The following is a 22,549-nucleotide window of genomic DNA, read 5'->3' on the forward strand; positions in this document are numbered from 1 at the left end:
TTATTATGGATAATGAAAAATACGCTGTACACACAGCACGTCCGTAGTTTGCTTTCTGTATTCATCGTTGGTTGGCATCGCTATATGTTTTACTCTGTCATAGATGGTAAAACTGGATCAAAAGCTTCTCTCCATGAACTGTGGACGTATGCATCATTTATATGAATACCACAGCAGATATCCTAGAAGTGAGATTTAAAATCATGTACACAGCGCACATATAATATCCTTCCAGCCACTTACACACAGATTCTGTTATACAGTACGAATAGATAGCCATATGCGCTTATATGCACAATTTGAATCACACGTACAATTATACTTATATCAGGAAAGATTGCAGATGTGGAGTTTCATTTAGGAAATTATATATTCTCAGAAACATAATATTCAATAATCTTATATATATAAACAATATAAAATAGTTTAGCATAGATGGTGCAATAAATGATCAAATTTATTTTACTCTAAATTCCTTGTCTGCTTTATAAATGTGTATAAGTAAGCGACATCCATAGTATTGCACCCTAGTGCAGATTCCTTATAGATATATCATAACCATATACATATGCGATATGTTCCAAATGTATCACTCAGACTCCATGTTCCCATCGTAATGTCCTAATATTCCATAACCTTAGTAGTGAAGATGGGAATTCCTGTTAGTTTTCCAGGTGACAGATCTAAGAAGAAGTGACCTGTGGAGGGCAGAGTCTAGGTTTATAGAGCGCAAGCTGCCCCCCCACCCCTCCCTGGCATCCTTAGTGGCCATGCAACGTCATATCCAGGGGCAGGCTCGGCTGGGGGGCAAAGGGGCATCTGCTACCTGGCCCGGTCCAATTGAGGGCTAACCTGGGCTGGGTCACTGGGCCACCTGCATTTTTTTCTTTTAAAATGTTGAGTTTTGCCCCCCCCCCCCCCCCCCCGGGCTAAAATTTACAGGCCCTCCCCTGGTCCTATCGCACACGTGAATGCACTGTTCGTCGGCCAGATGTGATGACGTCATCGCACCTAGTCTGCTGTCACCATTGTGTAAGTGTGGACCTAAGCCGGAACACACAATGGAGCTGTACATACATCGGCCAACACACGTGTACACAAAAAAGAAAAACATTGTGTTGTGCCTACGTGAATAGGCCTTAAAGTTAGAACTAAACCCCCCAAAAATAAAAAAAATTCCAATTGAGGTTAAGGACCTGATTTCATTAAGGAAAGCAAAACAAAATAAGTAAGTTTGCTCCTAGACAAACCATATTACAATGTAGGGGGCGCAAATTAGTTTATTTTGCACATAAGGAAAATACTGGCTGCTTTTTCATGTAGCACAAAAATACTTAATAGCTTTATTTTTACACTGAAATTTAAAGTTGATCTAGGACATGCCCTACCCCAACTATAAGTCTGTCCTCACATTTTAAATTTGCATCATAGTTTTGCCCAGGTGCAAAGTTACTCCTTTTTTATGCTTTACTCTCCCTTAGCCTTTAGTGGAAATATAGCATACTTTAGTAACTTTTTCCTCCCCCAGTCTTGTTCCACTTTAATGTGTTTAAAAATAAATTAAAAAAACTGCTGTTAACTTAAGTCACCACAAGATGGCAGCATCTCCTTCTGATGCATTTTTAGCTATTTGAAAGAACAAAGGCCCTCTTTAGTCAAACTCCTGCTCATCCACAGTTCTGAAATGGGCGCAAATAGAACAACTTGTAGCCACTGGCAGGAGAACAGTGCCCTGATCTTGTGTAATCCACTCACACGTCTACCTGTGTGATTGTTAGACCCTCGTACATATGGCACTAATAAGGTATCTGCAGCGTGTTACTCTGAGGGTAATAGCTGAATGTGACCGAGGCAGTGACATGATGTGAGGAGGGGAATGGAGGCAGCAGGAGCCACAGACTGAGAGTTATATAGTGGAAGGAGCAGGGTCCCCCAGCAGCACAGGTTATAAGATGAGTGATGTGTTAGTGAGGACAGGGCTGCATGTGACAGGGGCAATGACATGATATGAGGAGGGGTATGGAGGCAGCAGGAAGCCACCGGCTGAGCCTTGTGTAGACTAAGGAGCAGGATCCCTCAGCAGCACAGAGTATATCAGGAGATGATTAATATGTTAGTGAGGATAGGGGCAGTGACATGATGTGAGGAGGAGAATGGAGGCATTGGTGGTACCCAACCTTCCCCCTCCTCCCAAAAGAAAAATCCAGCACTGTGAGAGAAAGAAGACAATAATGAAATGCTCTATTCTCACTGTCTCAATGCAATTTATTGATCGTTCGGTGACTAGGCTATGGACATGTGCCAGACTTTCGTAGTCATGTGGTAGCATGCATTGCTTATAATGACTTGAATATTTTGTGTACAGATCCGCTCAGTTTAAGGAACGCTGTTTAAAGTCATCAGGTCCTTGCATTTTGCTGCACAGACCCATTTGCACATTACCCATTTCACAGACCCAAAGGCCCTTCCCAGTTCCGCCCGCTTTACTTTTTCTTGACCATGAGATTATATATAACACACACATAATCTGCACTCTATCCAGCATCCTGTAAACCACAGTAACACAGAGCAGATGGAAATGTCCTGATCATTACTGATATATTCATATTGCATGTAAATCTCATTTATACTGGGTCTTCTGTCTGGGTACAATGCAGACCCCACATTGCCGGGCAGTCTGTATCGTCTTACTGCACGGCTGCTCCCCTGTAGTGCTGGAAGGATAATCTTGACTTTGAATAAATGACGTAGGGTCCTCCATGGTCTATTGATCCACAATTGGCTGCTGTTTGCTATTATGTGTATACAGAGTTAATCTTGCAGAACAGTGACTTCCATTACCAGGGATTTAAAGGTGCTTAGTTTTAGGTTTCCTGTTTCCAGTTTAACAACTTTGATGACGAGCTTATCCCCAAATGCACGTTCTTTATTGTCCTTTGCTGTGTCCCGATATGCATTGCATTTGTGTCTGTTATGTAATTTAGTATTTGCAGTTACCAAAGTCTGCAACTGCTGAGATTAGGAGATTAGGATTATCAAATCCAGGTTTTCGTTCATTACACAAGGTTTATAGGTTTTAGTATCAGCCAGATCCTTGCAAATCTTTATTTACCTGCGATTAAAGTACACATGATACCTGCATCTCTTACAGAAGCTAAAAGTACAAATAGGCATTAAAAGTGGGGTCTGCTTGTTGTTTTTTATCATATGTAAATTAAAATATAGGTAAAAAATTCTAACCATTTCTGACCGTTTGTCACTAAAGTTTGTCAATTGTTGGCTACCTTGTCACCAGAATCTAAACTGTTATCCCAAGCATCCGTTTGTTCAATCAAAAAAGAAATCAAAACTACTGGCACCTAAAAGTTATTTAAAACACAATGCCAGAAATAATAAAGTAACTGCACAACTTTCTGAGGACACTATGGGGATGATTCATTAAGCAACGTAAATTGTCGTTTTTAAAAAATCAAAACAAAAACGAAATGGACGGAATTTGGGCATACCCACGTCGGTATTCAACTTCAAGGGGATCTGAAGAAATATTGAATGAGGGTGTAAGTACGTTCTGCCTATACGACACTTGCAGAAAAACAATACACAAAACAATGCAGGACACAAAAAATACGGTTAAAAAACAAGTACTCGAGAGATGTCCAGAGCTTGAATTGGATGCGGCTGCGTGCGCTCGACCGCGGCACGCCGTCATTGTACATTGCCTACACTAGTACTCCCCCCTCCCACCCCCGTTGCACCCCAATCGTAGGCAGTCATAGGTGTCATTTGTGTGTAAACATGATTGCGTTATTTGTTGCAAGATTCGGCTTTGCGCATGCGCAGAGAGAAAATGTGTCCTGCAAATGGACTTGCGTTCCTTCGTGAATCAGGTCCCATGTGTACACAACGTCTTGGTCTCTTCCATGATGAGTAGTTACGATACCTGGCAGTAGTACAAACCTTCATATTTAACATTTACAGATCTTGGCATACCCAGGGTCGGACTGGCGTGTCGGGGACCTGAGCTATCCACAGGTAGGCCCCTGATCGCTCCCCTCTTCATTGGTGGGGGGAAGAGCGGACACAAAAAAAACAACAGAAATAAACCTCATACTCGCATGATCGCCACAATGGCGCCCCTTCTCTGCTCTGTCCGCACTGAATGTCGGGCGTGATGTCATCACGCCCGACGATCAGTGAAGGGCAGCGCAGAGAGGAGTCGCAAGAAAGAGAGAAGCTGATAGAAAAGGTAAGTGAAGGAACGGAAGCAAGGGGAAGTAAAGGCAGCATAGCAGAGTGTGCAGGGAGGAGCAAAGGCAGCATGGAGGGCGCAGTGTGATCATAAGGATTTGCAGAATGGTGATGAAGGGGCACAGTAATGTGTGTGTGATGGCACAGTGAGCTTGTGGAAATGTAATGTGTGTGTGGTAGGTGGTGGCTAACTAATGGGTGCTATTTTGTTTGTAGGGTGAAGGTGGGGCAATTTAATTTTATAGTGGGGACTATTAATTTAAGATGGGGTGGTTTGGAGGCTATTAATTGAATGTGGGGCTGAGTTTGAGGAGCATGAGGTCTATTTATTAAATAGTGAATATGAATTATTTAAAGGCAGTGACGGTTGGGTGAAATAGATATATTTATTATACATTAATACTATTAATCTATTGCTGGAGCTGTTTTGAGGGAGGGAAATAGGTTTATTTATTAAATGGAAATAGTATTACTTTAATGTTGGGGCTGGAGAAAGGCCTAAATATTAATCGTGGGTCCTGTTGATTTAACGCCGGGGTTGGTTGGAATTTTCTAAATGCACCCATTTTTTTCCCAAATAGGGCCCCCAACATTACAGGATCCAGAGAAGACGCAACTAGAGAAACCAGCAGCCACAGGTGGTGACAAGAACAGGTGGGACAGTCTGTCAAATGTTCTGATTCTAGTAGGACAATTCCGATTTTTGGTGACTGTTCTGCCCAATCTAAGGGGCAGGTCAAGACTGTGTTCTCTTTATATACACACTGCATTCTTTATATACTACACTATGTTGCTAGCTGTCCTTCGTGGGCAGACCACTCCCCCTCTAGTGTCTGGTCTCGCCTCTATGATGGCTGGCCACACCCACTCTGGTGGGCCCCTAGTGTTGCAGTCCCCTTGTGGGCCCTTTATGCCCCAGTTCGACACTGGGCATGCCTGAAAGAAAAGCACTTGAAATTGTTAGGAACCCCTCCAGCCGGCACAACACAACCCGGAATCTACTCTGCCAGTCAGGTGTTCACTGGAGCCCCTGATGGTGGGGACAGACTGGGCCGCAGACTGACAGAGGGTCGTGAAGTGCGTACCAGCTGGGGAGAACCCAGGCAAGAGGAGTCAGGTCCACGCAGAGGTCAAGGGCCGGCAGCAGACAACGGTATCGATGAACAAGCTGAGGTCAGGGGTCACAGGCAAATAGCAGAACGGTAAACAGGCCAAAGATCAGGGTCACAGGAAACACGAGCAAGGTCCAAATCAAAGCCAAGGGTCATACACAGGGAGTCAAATAGAGATATCAGGATACAGGACAGGAACTAGCAGGTCAGCAGACTGGAACACAGAAGCTATAACCGGCAATGAGGCAGCAGACCTCATTGCCTTAAATACCAGTGGCCACCAATCAGAGCCTAGCTCTGAATTAGACACAGCCCCCAGCATAATTAATAGGCTGCATTAATTAGCCCACAGGCTAGAACATATGGTGAGCGCTGCGCCCGGCTTCCTCTCATTGCCGGGACGCAGCGCCGAAGCGTCTTCTCGTTGCCCCGGCAACGGCCGGGTCAGGGCCGGAAGTGACGTCCCGGTCGCCATAGCGACGGCCGGGACGCAGGTGAGTGAGTCGCGGCGGCTGGGCACCGCCGCGGCTCGTAACAGAAATTAGGCACTTTTTATGCCTAATGCACCCAAACGATCAACAAAAGCAAAGAAATAAACAAATAGGCTTTGTACACACAGACATTGACTCAGTTTTCAGCTCTTATTTTTATTCAGACGATTTGACAATATCTGAGCAACAGCAAAATAGTTTGTGGTCTGATCTACTGCCCAGCAGGTGAAAAGTTGTCAACGTGCTCCCAATGATTCTGCGTCTGAAGCTCAAAGGGTTAGGATGGAAGAGATACATTCAACGTTCCTGTAAAACATTTTTTTTTTGTGCCATTTGTGTAGTGTCTACAGTCCATTATCTGCAATATTTATGCTTGGTAAAAATAAAAACCATATTAAATGCATGTCCGAAATTGCACCAAAGAATCAAGGTAAAACTATTTATTTCCCAATATCATCCCTCCTCCCCCTACTGTGTCTAATACTAGCTCCAGATCTGACCAAATCATTTCACAAACTGGGGATCTTTCTAAATACATCCTCCTCTTTTCTGCTGTAAGCTCCAGTGTTCCCTAATATCCGAATAGTATCTAAATCCGGTGTTTTGTGGTTATAATGACATGTGCCCCTAACAAAAGCCACCAGAGCAGTGATGGGCAACCGGCTACATTTCAGGGACCACACAAGCGGCCCTCTAACCTTCAAAAGGGCCGCACATCACCCTTAATCTCAGTAATAAATAATAACATTTAATTTAATGAAAGTAAGAGACACCTATCTGTAATAACATCAGCAGCATTTTATACAAGTGTAACCAGCTATAACAAACTCGTCTGACAATAAAGCAGGAAGGAGATGGGGGCCGCAAGTGAAGGCTCAGAGGGCCGACTGTTGCCCATCACTGCAATAGAGCATTAATATAGATTAGACTTGGCAATAGGGCTCAATGTCAAGCAGCAGCTGCAAGGGCAAATAAAGTATTGGCATGCATAAAAAGGGGCATAGATGCAAAGGAAAACAGTGTAATTTAGTCAGTAAGACCTCATATTGAATATGCAGTACAGTTCTGGGCACCACTCTATAAAAAAGATCATTTGGAACTAGAAAGGGTTCAGAGAAGGGCGACAAAATTGATAAAGGGTATGGAGTCATTAAGTTATGAGGAAAGGTTAGACAGTTTAGGCATGTTTACTTTAAAAAAGAGGCGCCTAAGTGGAGATATGATTACTATGTACAAATACATTAAGGGTCAATACAGAGAACTTTCATGGGAACTTTTCACCCCAAGGACTACAGACAGGACACGCGGTCACCCCTTAAGGTTAGAGGAGAGGAAATTTTACAACCAGCAAAGGAAGGGGTTCTTTACAGTAAGGGCAGTCAAGATATGGAATTCATTGCCAGGGATGTGATGGCAGATTCAATAGATATGTTTAAGACAAATTTTTAGCAGAAAAGTGTATCCAGGGATACGACTGTTAATTAAAATGTAGAATAGTAGTGGATATAGGGTAAAAATAGGACTGCAATATTGGCTCTGGGGGGATTTTCACAATTGAAACAGATTGGCGGTTGCTTACTCTGGATCAATTTCAAATATAAGAGCAGGATCGCAGGAGATCCAAATAGGTTGAACTTGATGGACTGGTGTCTTTTTTCAACCTCATCAACTATGTTACTATGTAATATTAGGTGGCTTTTGGACAGTGTTTTCTAAAAAGCCAATTTCCCAAAACATATCTATTTTACAGGGAGATATCCAGCTTTCTTAGTGAACTATTGCTAGCAGGAGAGCTGGTGCAATGATTTGCAAAAAAAACCCCCAAACATCTGGCTATGACGTTACATCCCTCCTTATCTGCTTACATGGAGGAGGTACTTGGCATTTCTGTACTCCAGCATCCCACAAACTTCTACACAGATTGGACGCTGGAAAGTCAGCCCATGGAAACTTGAGCACTTGTTCCGGCTGAATGTCATCTGCGTGTGTGAATAGTGCTATTTGTTGACAGGAGGAGGGAGCAGCAATATTTGGCAATATCCATTTACACTCCCACAACAAACATCAGAACATAGGCTTAAGTATTCCCACTGTATCATGTGACCCGGGAGCCTTGAATATACAGGGAGCACTAAAGAGTTAACTTTTGCAAGCAGGTCACCAAAAGCACTTGGAGTCAACCATTCTAATAAGCTTCAAGGTCTTTTAATGTTGTGGACATGAAAAACATCAGCTTTCAGTTTCAGGGGACATTACAGGTGTCTGCAAGATAAAGAAAATACTGCTTCGGAAGTTTAAGATTTTTAAAGGGGTGAAAAGTTTAGCTGCTGCAATAACACTTCTGGCAACTAGAGGGCAACCACTCATATACTTTAAGGAGAGAGGATGTAAGGATATGAATTTGACTTTATTGAGCACATGGAAAGAGAGTTATGGGACAGTTGTCATTTGAGAAATTGTTATGGGGGAATTTTCTCTTGAGTAGAGTTTCAGTAAAGATAAGATCACCTTTGTAAACTTTTCTAAAAAAACAACAACTTAAATGGACAGTTTATTAATGCCTATGTTTTAGCATTGGGTAGATATATTATATAGCAGAGTGTATCTGACAGCGTGTACTCTTCAGGGAGGGGGGGAGGGTAGTGTGTAATCTTCATATGTCTGACACCCACATCCTGGTCATCTGCCCAATGTCAGCGGGTTTTAAATCTCTGGCACTTCTTTTTATAAAATAGACCATTACAGATACTGTATAAGATTTCCCAAGTCTACAATCCCACCAAGCTGAAAAGTGTGGCAGGAGTATTACACATTTTAATTATTTTTAAATGACTGAATGATTTTTATTTTTATGATGCACTTGCTTCATTGGGAATAAATGTTCTACTTCTAACTCTATCCAAGGAAATGTACATTTTCTGGGGACAGACATTTCTTTTGGTGGCACATTGGAATAAATGTAATAATTTAATAATTGGCATTTGAAAGTCTGCATTTTAAGTAGTGTCTCAAGTGCTATAAAGGGAAAACATTGCAAAAACAGGGGAACATTTCATTTTACATATTATATAATAAAAGCACACATCGCCTCAGGCAGAATTGGATACAATTTCCGCCAGTAACTTAGACATAAACTGCGTCTGTGAAGAATACGCGTATATTGGGAGTAAAGCGCCTCATGACGTCAAGACTTCAACATGATGTTGATAACTGTTGTACATGTAGTTTTTATATATATATATATATATATATATATATATATATATATATATATATATATATATAAAATAAATACATTTTGTTTAAAAAACACGTGCCACCCCCACCCCAAAGTAACGCCGGTAAAGAAGTAGGTCTATCGGCGTCTTATGGAAATGTATTATTTTCTTAACCACATAAAAACACACAGTAGAGGCCTCCCAGTACCCCAGGATTAAGGTGAGCAAGAAAAAGGTTTACAACGTTTATGTGTGGAACTCCTTCTAGTTATAATAAATGTCGAAACATATCGTCTTCTGTTCCAAGGAGGGACAATCTGGAGAAGGGTGAGATAATGTACCTTTCAGGAAACTCCACTCTGGCCACACGGGATGAGACCAGCTTTTCCAGACTACTACAGCAACTTCTTTTCCCCTAAGACTATCGACACAGAAGCTGATGATTCATTTCTGTCAGGTATCGCTAACACTATTGATCCTGCAGATAAAGAGGCCATGGACTCACCCCTGGTGCAGGGACGGATCTAGATTTTTTTTTAAGGGGAACGATTTAGTCCCCACCCCATTTTTTACTTTTGGGCTGCCGATGCACATTAAGTGCAGGTTGGCAGAATATGCTACCCGGTCGTTCTGATTGTGTTTAAAACACAGAGTGACCAGGTAGCATTCTCTGTCTGTCTGCCGACACACACCTGCACAGAGTGTGCAGCCGCATGCAGACCGCCCCTCCTAGACGGGGGGATTGCCTCGATCGCCCCCTCCACTCTGGATCCGCCACTGTCCTGGCGTTGGGGGAACTGCTCTCTGCCGCCAAATTTTGTAGGACCCCGGGCAGTGATGGTCTCCCAGCGGAGCTCTATATAGCGCTGTGGGACCTCATTGGCCCAGACCTGCTAGAGCTGTAGGAGGAGATGGTGGTGGAGGGCAGAATGCCTCCTTCTCTGAGGGAGGGACTGATTACGATCCTGTATAAGCGCAAGTGGGACAGATGTGAACGTAAAAATTGTCGTCTCATCTCTCTCCTGAACGTGGACTACAAGATCCTCGCCAAGGTACTAGCCAACCAGCTAAAGGTTGTCATTGGTTAGATGTTTCATCCAGATCAGACTTGTGGCATTCCTTTAAACATCTCTCCTCACACTGCTCGTGGGCTCCTTGCGACTCACCGCTGCCAACTCAGATTTCCTTCTGAATCCCAGATCTCCTCTCCTATTCACCTACCCGCTCTCTGCATCCCCCTATCTCCTTCAGTCCATTTCTTTTGCCTTCTTTACCATACCTCTCTGTCTGTGCCCCACCGCTCACTGCCCCTCATCTCTCCCGGGCTTTTATCTCACACCAACCGTACTTACGTCTCTCCTACACAACTTGCCTTCCTCATTTGTCTCTTGCCCAACTAAATTTTTGCGGGTTCACTCCAATCTCTACTGATCTCCATCTCCTTTTTTCTTGCAATTCCGAGCAGCCCCAAAGGCTCTCAGAAAATTTAGTTTTTCTTTTACTACAGCACGACTTGCGCATGCGCAGAACCGCGCAGTCACGATCTGTTACAGAGGCACAGTTAACCCTCAGGGGGTATGTTAAACAAGCTATAGCACTATACCTAGCACATACATAGTGGTAATTTGACCAGTAATAATATGTACAGAATTATTAATATATTCAGCAGTAGTAATGCACCTAGATATTGTATTATGCCATGTAATAGGCGAAACAAATTAAATATGGCGAGTAACAACTAATTTTCGGGGGTATATCAAATGTACTTAAATAACAAAAGAAAAAGTTTTCCTTGGCTTTAATATTATACTGCACTCATTAAAAGGAAATGACTGATCGTTTTTATTTATATTCACAAGTTAATAATTACAATGTTCATAAAATGCATAGCAGGGAAGTTTTTCCCAATTAACACACCTGGGATAAACCTTTATTCCAAACCAAATAAAGACACAGACACAAAATTAAAGTTGGAATGAATGACGGTATTTATTTATTTTTTAAACTAATAGGACTGTAAGGCGGAGGAGAGCAGGGCAGTCAGGAGCGCAAAACCAATACGGTGGAAAGGTCAGACCATAATACCACCAACCCAGGATCATACCTTATCTATTGGCCGGTGCTAAGATCAAGTCCAACGGCAAGACTACACCCCCTATAAACTCCGCCAGTATAAACCATACAAAACTGGCCCAAAGGTCCTACTAACAAAACGGACCAACCATGGTATGACACCATAACCGCAGGGGGGTAGTGACCTATGACAAGATCACCCAAGCACCATATGCACAGTTACAGACTGCACTGTTCTCCTACTCTCAACAACTACATTCAAAGTTATGTAACCAATTGTAGGGAGGGCGGGGGGAATCCGGAAGCAGGAAGGGCAGAAGCCTCTGCACACTGACTTATAACTGTGTATAAGTCCCAACCCCTTCCTGCACTCATTGGCTGAAACTTACAGGAATCCACAGCTAATAGGTTCTTTGGTAAGTCACTCACCCGCATGATTTTAACTGCGTTTAGTCTGAGGGACACACTTCTCTTGTATGTCTTTTTCCACTGGAAAAGCAACATTGAAAACTATCAAGTACTCTGTTGCACTCACTGTCATGTAGAGAGCTCCGACAATGTTACGACAAATTAAAAGCTAACGCCAGATGTGCCTGCCGCCAAGTTCTATTGTAGTGAATGAGGAAGGGAGGGGCATCTGAGAGCTCACTAATAGGATCTTTTCAAAGTGAGTTGATACTCGTCAGATGAATTATCCAGATTACAAGTAAGTACGTTTCTTCCTGCAGAAGGCAGCAGAAAAATTTATAACAATAAATTTCCGAACAATTAGGGGCATAGTGTCTATCCCCTTAAAAAAGAGTGGGATCTCTAAACCACATTCTCCGACAAGGACTAGGCAAAACCGTGGCGGGCTCCTGCTAGATCTTCTGTATGTATGAAAAACAGTGCTTTTCTTCTGCCTCACGGGGTGTTCCAACAATTTATTTCTAATGCTCCCTCCCCGCACACTTTGGTTAGAAAGAAATACCACCCGCGCTCAAATCAATGATCCGCTGTAGATTTCCACACCAGCCCTTGTCCACTAACCAAAGTGCCCATGCCAGCCTCAAAACACAGCTACAAAGACCATTGTCACAGTCATCTGTATTTCTTGATCCGATTCGGGACCCTTGGGACTAGCTGGAGCAGGACTGAAACAGAACTTAGCAGCCTGGATGATCTTCCTGCTCATGTTCTTGCTGAATGTAGAATTTAGCAGGGGAATGAGCAGTCTGGAAATGCTGACAGGAACAGAACACTTGGTAATGCTGACAGGAACACTGGAGCCAAGAACTATCCTCTAGAGAGAAGTGAGTTGTTCTGGCAATGAACAGATCACAGCAGCAGGTTTAAATAGGATGTCACAAACAACTATTGGCTGTACAGTTCATGTGATCACAGCTACTGAATCTGGTTGGTCTGGAAAGATCACCTGACTGCATCCAAGATGGCCACGCCCATGCAGCAGAGCAAACAGTATGTGGTTGTTTGCAAATGGAGGTGTAGAGGACGGGAATGCTGCAGACGACCATAAAGGACCCAGGTAGCCGTGATACGACAGCGGCGGATGAGGTAAGGCTAAGATCCCGATGTGTGACAACCATGTGGAGTCCATCTTTATTTTGCTTTTAGGATCCAGCGTGGGCAACAGCTGTCAGGTGAGTCAATCAGGGCTTACCTCTGGCTTTCAGCCAATCGTTGGACGGATAAGCGAGCCAATCAGGGCTCACTTCTGGGCATTTGAATTTTTGAGGCAGTGTGAGAGGATGTTGTGAGACGTCCGAAGACGATGCAGACAACGTGAGCAGAGTTCAGCAGACAGTAAGGAGCCCTTTTCAGGGCTAAGAGTGCCCCTGTCAGCAAGATCAGAAAAAAATGTTGAGATTGAGACAGGCAGTAGCAGTACATTGAGGATGGTGGCAACCAGAGTCCCAGCAGTGGTGGGGTAAGGTCAACCAGGGAGACGGACGGAGTAAGATAAGAACCTTGTCGGCATACCTCTTACAAGCTTGCGCCTGCACTCTGTCACGTTTCTCCTCACTTGGGCACAAGTCCCTGGCACAGATCGGGCACTAAGCAATAATGGGCACCAGGCCCTGTGTGATTAGGTGTATTAGGGAGCTACATATTCTGTTTGGACGTATTAGTTATTCAGGCTTTAGGCCTTTGGCCCCAGTAATTCCAGGCTTTAGGCCTGAGGCACTAGCACAGTGTTGGCTAACCTGTGACACTCCAGGTGTTGTGAAACTACAAGTCCCAGCATGCTTTGCCAATATATAGCAGCTTATTGCTAGAAGGGTATGCTGGGACTTGTAGTTTCACAACACCTGGAGTGTCACAGGTTAGCCAACACTGCACTAGCATGTGGAGCAAATTAAAGTTCAGGCTTAGCCTGTGGCCCAAGTAAAACCTAGGATTAGCCTGTGGGCAAGTTACCATACAGGCATATCTCGTGGAGCCAGTTAATAACATAGCCCCGTGTAATTGTTAAGAGTAATGGTGGCAAGTAGTACAGGCACTAGGCCTGTGATTATAAATTGGCATTAGGCCTGCAAACGTTAGGTGGTAATCGCCATTTCGAGACAGCGCCCCACCTGCTCCCTGTATAGTACTTAAGTGGCCATTTGTGTATTGTGTGTGTTCCCCTAGCAGCGATTTTGTTGGTGTACAGTGGTAGATAGTGTAGAATTGATTTCTGTATCCCTTGATAGGTTCCCGTATAAAGTCCCTACGCCCACTTATCCCTCCAAGCCGGTGTTAAGCTCTTGTTGCCCGTTAGTGCCACGAGTTGATCATAGTGTCTGGAGTACTAGTCTGCTGACCTTGGCGGGCAGACTCCCGGTTAACAGTGAAGCAACAACAGGGCAGGGACTGATGTGAATGATGACATACCCTCTGTACAGCGCTGTGTAATGTGATTGGCGCTATTTAAACAAACAATAATAAAAAATAAAACTTATGATTTATTTATGATTTAATAAAAATGGGCCTGATTCATCAAGGAACGCAAACGCATATGCATCTGTGTTTCATACCGTTATATTTGCGTTGGAGTTTGAGATTGAGTTGACTTTGAGTGCCGTATCTGCTCTGTTTGCGCTGTGTATGTGGTGTTTTACGTGGCTCAAGTCCCGTTTAGCAGATGCGTTTGCATACCTTGATGAATCAGGCCCAATATTATAAAAAAGTTTTTCCAGTCCTTTTATTAGCAATTAGTTATTATATTAATAATATTTATTAATTAAAGAAAACAATGTGTGGACTGGGGAACTGACTGGCTGTGAAACCGTTAAATAAATGACATAGTAAATGTATATCTCTCTATCTTACTTTCCACAGACAGAAGTTGCGTCTGACATACAAATAGTTTAATCATCCTACCGGAAATATAAACCTGTCCTCTGGCAGATGAGAATTGATTCGATTTTTCCCCTACAAGTCCACCAATCCTCTTGATGTTTCGGATCACTCCATATCTTACGTTGAAAGTTCACAAAAAACAGCACTGTGGGGTAACACGGGTTTTCTCAGCTCGTACTGAGTAATAGATCAGCTATTATTTCTGTTGCAGAAAAGTATTTGCTGATGAAGTGTCTGGAAATTAGATGATTAAGCAACTGTCCTGCATCAGGAATGAAGATGTAACTCGTAGATAAAAGTTTTATTTCATGTTATGTTCATTAACTTATCATTTGTTTACGACAGACAGACAGACCACGTCATTTGTAAGGGTTATATAATGCAACAAACCCCCACTGGAAAAAATTAGGTAATTTAGGAAGGTCTTATCCTGCCACTTATTGATTGGTGGTATAGGGCAGCATGGTGGCTCAGTGGTTAGCACTTCTGCCTCACAGCACTGGGGTCATGAGTTCAATTCCTGACCATGGCCTTATCAGTATGGAGTTTGTATGTTCTCCCCGTGTTTGCGTGGGTTTCCTCCGGATGCTCCGGTTTCCTCCCACACTCCAAAAACATATTGGTAGGTTAATTGGCTGCTAACAAATTAACCCTAGTTTGTGTATGTGTGTCTGTGTGTATGTTGGGGAATTTAGACTGTAAGCCCCAATGGGGCAGGGACTGATGTGAGTGAGTTCTCTGTACAGCTCTGCGGAATTAATGGCGCTATATTAATATATGGTGATGATGATGATGATAGGAGCCCATAAGTGACCTGATTTTGCACCGATATGGTGATGTGGACAAGTTGCCTCAATTCTGTGCACTATGTCTCTGGAACAGCCCATGGAGACACATTGACACGTTGTTTAGGATGGAATCTCTGCTCCTTTTTCTCACATTCCATAGATGTGCTCAGGAAAAATGAGTGGGGATTCCTTAACTTAACAGGAGGAAATATGCACATCATTGAGATTATGTTTGGCAGCACCTCGCTCCTAATTGAATCTCCCCAGGAGAGGTTAACACAAAGCAACCGTACTTTAAGAATATTGCCCCATACCCACTTAACACCCCAATGCTTTAGAATTAAACATCTAAAACCAAGGAGTAAATGAATCAAGCTAAGGGTTTTTTCGGCGGGTTTGAAAAACCAATCAGATTCTAGCTATCATTTATTTAGTACATTCTACAAAATGATAGCTAGAATCTGATTGGTTGCTATAGGCAACACCTCCACTTTTTAAACCCGCCGGAAAACTCTCAGCTTGATACATTTACCCCCAAGTATGCTTCACTTTAAACATGGATAAACTAAAGCTACTATATGGCAATGATATCTAAGCTTGTATATTATACAGTTGAATAATATACATGATATAACTGGGGCGTTTATAATTCCCTAAACATGTCCTTCGTTTGTGTACCACATGACAGAAAGGATTTTCTTGGCCGGGTCACATTGTTGACTTTGTCATTCTCTGAAGCAACACAGAAATGATGAAAGGCTGAACTCTGTGTCTCTTTCAACCTTTACTAATTATGCAACAATTAACTGCTTGCAAAAAACAAATAACGATTCCATGTTCAGTTGTTTCAGCAGATTGTGTTTATGTATGGGCAGCACAGTGGCCTAGTGGGTAGCACGTCTGCCTCACAGCACTGGGGTCATGAGTTCGATTCCCAACCATGGCCTTATCTGTGTGGAGTTTGTATGTTCTCCCTGTGTTTGCGTGGGTTTCCTCCGGGTGCTCCGGTTTCCTCCCACACTCCAAAAACATACTTGTAGGTTAATTGGCTGCAATCGAAAATTGACCCTAGTTTCTCCCTGTCTGTCTGTCTGTGTGTGAGTGTGTGTCTATAGTAGGGAATTTAGACTGTAAGCTCCAATGGGGCAGGGACTGATGTGAATGAGTTCTCTGTACAGCGCTGCGGAATTAGTGGCGCTATATAAATAAATGATGATGATGATGATGATGATGTAGCCAGAACTGAGCCGGGACCAATGAACGTTAGGACATCTGCAGGTCTACATAGAGAGAGCTGGTTACACAACAGGATGGGAGATGGATTTATCTAACCGTATGTACAGAAAGATTCCCAAAGCTGTCTCTGCTCTCCCTGCATATAATTATGGGATATGCTTTCATGTTGAGGTGATTCTGTTGTTTGTCTCAGCTTTTATCTCTTCTCTGAGCTCAGCGTTTGGTGCCCACATGTGACTCACATGTGGGGAGAAAACATGTGTGTTCATGTTACACAACATCTTATACAATACAAACTGTATAGTACACAGCAGAGGAAGCAACCTGAGGCTCTCAGGCTATTGTGGAGCTACACGTGCCAAGAGATGGAGATGCACAGGTCGACCGGCTCTCATACACAGATGGAGATGCACAGGTCGGCCGGCTCTGATACACAGATGGAGATGTACAGGTCGGCCGGCTCTGATACACAGATAGAGATGCACAGGTCGGCCGTCCCTGATACACAGATGGAGATGCACAGGTCGGCCGGCTCTGATACACAGATGGAGATGCACAGGTCAGCCGGCTCTGATACACAGATAGAGATGCACAGGTCGGCCGTCCCTGATATACAGATGGAGATGCACAGGTCGGCCGGCTCTGATACACAGATGGAGATGTACAGGTCGGCCGTCCCTGATACACAGATGGAGATGCACAGGTCAGCCGGCTCTGATACACAGATGGAGATGTACAGGTCGGCCGGCTCTGATACACAGATAGAGATGCACAGGTCGGCCGTCCCTGATACACAGATGGAGATGCACAGGTCGGCCGGCTCTGATACACAGATGGAGATGTACAGGTCGGCCGTCCCTGATATACAGATGGAGATGCACAGGTCGGCCGGCTCTGATACACAGATAGAGATGCACAGGTCGGCCGTCCCTGATATACAGATGGAGATGCACAGGTCGGCCGGCTCTGATACACAGATGGAGATGTACAGGTCGGCCGGCTCTGATACACAGATGGAGATGCACAGCTTGGCCGGCTCTGATACACAGATGGAGATGCACAGGTCGGCCGGCTCTGATACACAGATGGAGAAGCACAGATGGGCCGGCTCTGATACACAGATAGAGATGCACAGGTCGGCCGGCTCTGATACACAGATGGAGAAGCACAGGTCGGCCGGCTCTGATACACAGATAGAGATGCACAGGTCGGCCGGCTCTGATACACAGATGGAGATGCACAGGTCGGCCGGCTCTGATACACAGATGGAGATGCACAGGTCGGCCGGCTCTGATACACAGATGGAGATGTACAGGTCGGCCGGCTCTGATACACAGATGGAGATGCACAGGTCGGCCGGCTCTGATACACAGATGGAGATGTACAGGTCGGCCGGCTCTGATACACAGATGGAGATGCACAGGTCGGCCGGCTCTGATACACAGATGGAGATGCACAGGTCGGCCGGCTCTGATACACAGATGGAGATGCACAGGTCGGCCGGCTCTGATACACAGATGGAGATGTACAGGTCGGCCGGCTCTGATACACAGATAGAGATGCACAGGTCGGCCGGCTCTGATACACAGATGGAGATGCACAGGTCGGCCGGCTCTGATACACAGATGGAGATGCACAGGTCGGCCGGCTCTGATACACAGATGGAGATGTACAGGTCGGCCGGCTCTGATACACAGATGGAGATGCACAGGTCGGCCGGCTCTGATACACAGATGGAGATGCACAGGTCGGCCGGCTCTGATACACAGATGGAGATGCACAGGTCGGCCGGCTCTGATACACAGATAGAGATGCACAGGTCGGCCGGCTCTGATACACAGATGGGGGTGCACAGGTCGGCCGGCTCTGATACACAGATAGAGATGCACAGATGGGCCGGCTCTGATACACAGATGGAGATGTACAGGTTGGCCGGCTCTGATACACAGATGGAGATGCACAGGTCGGCCGGCTCTGATACACAGATGGAGATGCACAGGTCGGCCGGCTCTGATACACAGATGGAGATGTACAGGTCGGCCGGCTCTGATACACAGATGGAGATGCACAGGTCGGCCGGCTCTGATACACAGATGAAGATGCACAGGTCGGCCGGCTCTGATACACAGATGGAGATGTACAGGTCGGCCGGCTCTGATACACAGATAGAGATGTACAGGTCGGCCGGCTCTGATACACAGATGGAGATGCACAGGTCGGCCGGCTCTGATACACAGATGGAGATGCACAGGTCGGCCGGCTCTGATACACAGATGGAGATGTACAGGTCGGCCGGCTCTCATACACAGATGGAGATGCACAGGTCGGCCGGCTCTGATACACAGATGGAGATGCACAGGTCGGCCGGCTCTGATACACAGATGGAGAAGCACAGGTCGGCCGGCTCTGATACACAGATGGAGATGCACAGGTCAGCCGGCTCTGATACACAGATGGAGATGCACAGGTCGGCCGGTTCTGATACACAGATGGAGATGCACAGGTCGGCCGGCTCTGATACACAGATGGAGATGCACAGGTCGGTTGGCTCTGATACACAGATGGAGATGTACAGGTCGGCCGGTTCTGATACACAGATGGAGATGCACAGGTCGGCCGGCTCTGATACACAGATGGAGATGCACAGGTCGGTTGGCTCTGATACACAGATGGAGATGCACAGGTCGGCCGGCTCTGATACACAGATGGAGATGCACAGGTCGGTTGGCTCTGATACACAGATGGAGATGTACAGGTCGGCCGGTTCTGATACACAGATGGAGATGCACAGGTCGGCCGGCTCTGATACACAGATGGAGATGCACAGGTCGGCCGGTTCTGATACACAGATGGAGATGCACAGGTCGGCCGGCTCTGATACACAGATGGAGATGCACAGGTCGGTTGGCTCTGATACACAGATGGAGATGTACAGGTCGGACGGCTCTGATACACAGATGGAGATGCACAGGTCGGCCGGCTCTGATACACAGATGGAGATGTACAGGTCGGACGGCTCTGATACACAGATAAAAGTGCACAGGTCAGCCGGCTCTGATACACAGATGGAGATGCACAGGTCGGCCGGCTCTGATACACAGATGGAGATGTACAGGTCGGCTGACTCTCATACACAGATGGAGATGCACAGGTCGGCCGGCTCTGATACACAGATGGAGCAGAATCTTGCTATATTTCGTCGGAGCGTCCTTCCTTTCTACTTGTCTCAGCATTCTTTAATAACATCCTTTTTGTTCACCCTAATAATGTTACAAAGGGCTCCATCATTCTCCCTCCATCTCATTATTGTTCTATAGGTACCACAGCTAACTCCGTACACCAGTAAGGATGCCCAGTCATATCCCCATCGCCCCCTATGTACTACACAACTTACTCTCAGCTCACTCTGTGTATGTTGTTCTGCCCAACTTTGTAGTGCATAAATTATGGATGGATGTTCTATATGTAAATATGTATTTATGGATATATTTTGTTGTTTGTTCAAACCCACTAAGTACAGAGCTGTGGACCTTTTGTGGGGCCTTATAAATAAAAGATAATAATAATAATGGTAATATTATATAGGCCCCTACGTGACTGAATAAGAAAGGGGTCCGTGAGTGCAGTCGCTTCCCACAAGCAGCCATCTGCATCTATAGACGTGCCCAAAAATTATCCAATCAACCATTAGCCGTAAAATTCTCATGTATTGCACTCATTTTGGAATCCCTCATGCTAGACCGTTGAAACAATTTGCAGATATTACCGGTGATATCGCAGCATTTGCCAGTATAACAGTATAATACTGCAGAATTCATCCTCAGACACGACCTGTATGTCCAGATGTGCATTATCTGTGTTGTCTGCTGATTATTATGCTCTCCGTATATAAATGTACACACAATCAAACGGTAATCTTCACCTATTTCAATAAACCCTAAAACTTGTGGTGGACTTCCATCTGCTTCATACAGATCCAGCAACTTATATCTTTTATTATTCAGTTGCAGATGTACAATGTGATATTTTTGCCAGCAGACAGCTGAGTTCTGGGGGAAATTCTATTTGTTCTATTGTAATGTGCACACTGACTGTCTTATGGACTAAGATACATAGGATGTGACAGCGGATAAGAACCACTTGGCCCATCCAGTCTGCCCATTTATTAACCTATGGTAACCTCAAACCTTATTTGATCCTTAGGTCTTTATAAGGATATCCTTATGTCTATCCCAAGCATGTTTAAATTGCTCTACTGTATTATCCTCTACCACCTCTGATGGGCGGCTATTCCACTTATCCACTACCCTTTCTGTGAAGTAATTTATCCTCACATTTGCTCTCAGGCGCGGGCTGGCTGATGTCAGCCCGGGGGGGCGCACAGGCGGCCGCATCACATGATACAGGATGCGGCCACGTCATTGATGACGCGGCCGCATCTCGTGTCATTTGATGCGGCCGTCTATGCGGCCACATCACATTTATCGTGGGTTTACCGGCGATATTGCTTCCGGGGGGTGGCCCTAACAGCTAACATTCTGAGCGGCCCGGGGGGCCGATGTCCCCCTGCCCCCCGGCCCAGCCTGCCCCTGTTTGCTCTGAACCTACTTCCCCCCAGTGTCAGTACATGTCCTCATGTTCTAATACTTCTCTTCCTGTGTAGATTGTTTCCTTCCTGCACCTTGTTATAACCCTTGATATAGTTGAAAGTTTTTATCATGTCCCCCGTTCCCTTCTCTGCTCCAATCTATACATATTACTTTTAGTCTTTCCGGATAAGTTTTGTGCTGTAGACGATGCACCATTATAGTTGCCCTTGTTTGTACAGTCTCTAATGTATTTATATCCTTCTGGAGATATGGCCTCCAGGACTGAACACAGTGCTATGAGGCAGAAGTGCTAACCACTGAGCCACCGTGCTACCCACACCTTGGGAAAGGCCTTATTCTTTATCGCTAACTAACTTTGCAATACAATTTGGAGTATTATTAACTATTTGTAGATTTAGATTTACAGATTTTATGTGACGTATTAATTTGCACTCTGATGTCCACACCATACATAATTGGACTCAGTAGGGCCGTTTTTCCTTGGTTAATAGGGTGATAGGCCTATATAATGCCAATATTTTTTGGTCTTAGTTTGGTTTTGGGAGAAAATTTCTATATGCCACATTAACATTAGGGTAGGGTATCTGAGTTATATGTGTTTGTGGGGTCGGATTAGTCAGGGTGGGCATAATGTCTGCTTTATGAACGTTAAAATAGTTGCCATTGAGACCATCGGAACCTTATTTCTATCTTATTATTGTTTTCTTTTTAGTATTTTTCTTAGCTGGGGATGCAAACATACCTCCCAAAATTTACCTGGATTCTCTCCGTGTTCTATATTACCATCTACGTATTATATCTACTTATTACGTATATAAGACTGGAAGCCATCATTTTTGGACAAAAAGGAGGGGAAACGCCAAAGACGGTCTATAGAACCTGGCTCGTGTTTAAGTATATCTATCAATATAGGGTCATGATCAGAGATCGATATGCTTTCAATACTGGTATTTTTGGTTCCAGGAAAGAGATTATCTGGCATTCGAATGTAATCTTAATGATTATCGTAGAGTGTTATGAAGTTTTATGGTTCCTGGAATTAAAGGCATATGATCTGTCACTTTTGTTATATACCTCCTCCATTTTTAGTAGTTTCCAGGTCCTGATTAAGGGTTCAGGTCACCCTAGGGTAATATGCTCATAGCGCCCCCTCGTCTTCCACGACAGGGAAATATGCGGTAGGTAAAAGTGAACTTGTCCTTAATTTAAAATCTGGCTTCCTTCCCCCCGCACCAATTATTAACATTTATTACCATTTATTTATATAGCGCCACTAATTCCGCAGCGCTGTACAGAGAACTCACTCACATCAGTCCCTGCCCCATCGGAGCTTACACTCTAAATTCCCTAACACACACACACACACACACACACACACAGACACACAGACTAGGGTCAATTTGATAGCAGTCAATTAACCTACTAGTATGT

The sequence above is a fragment of the Mixophyes fleayi genome, chromosome 1, assembly GCF_038048845.1.
Source record: "Mixophyes fleayi isolate aMixFle1 chromosome 1, aMixFle1.hap1, whole genome shotgun sequence".
Taxonomy (NCBI): Eukaryota; Metazoa; Chordata; class Amphibia; order Anura; family Limnodynastidae; genus Mixophyes; species Mixophyes fleayi.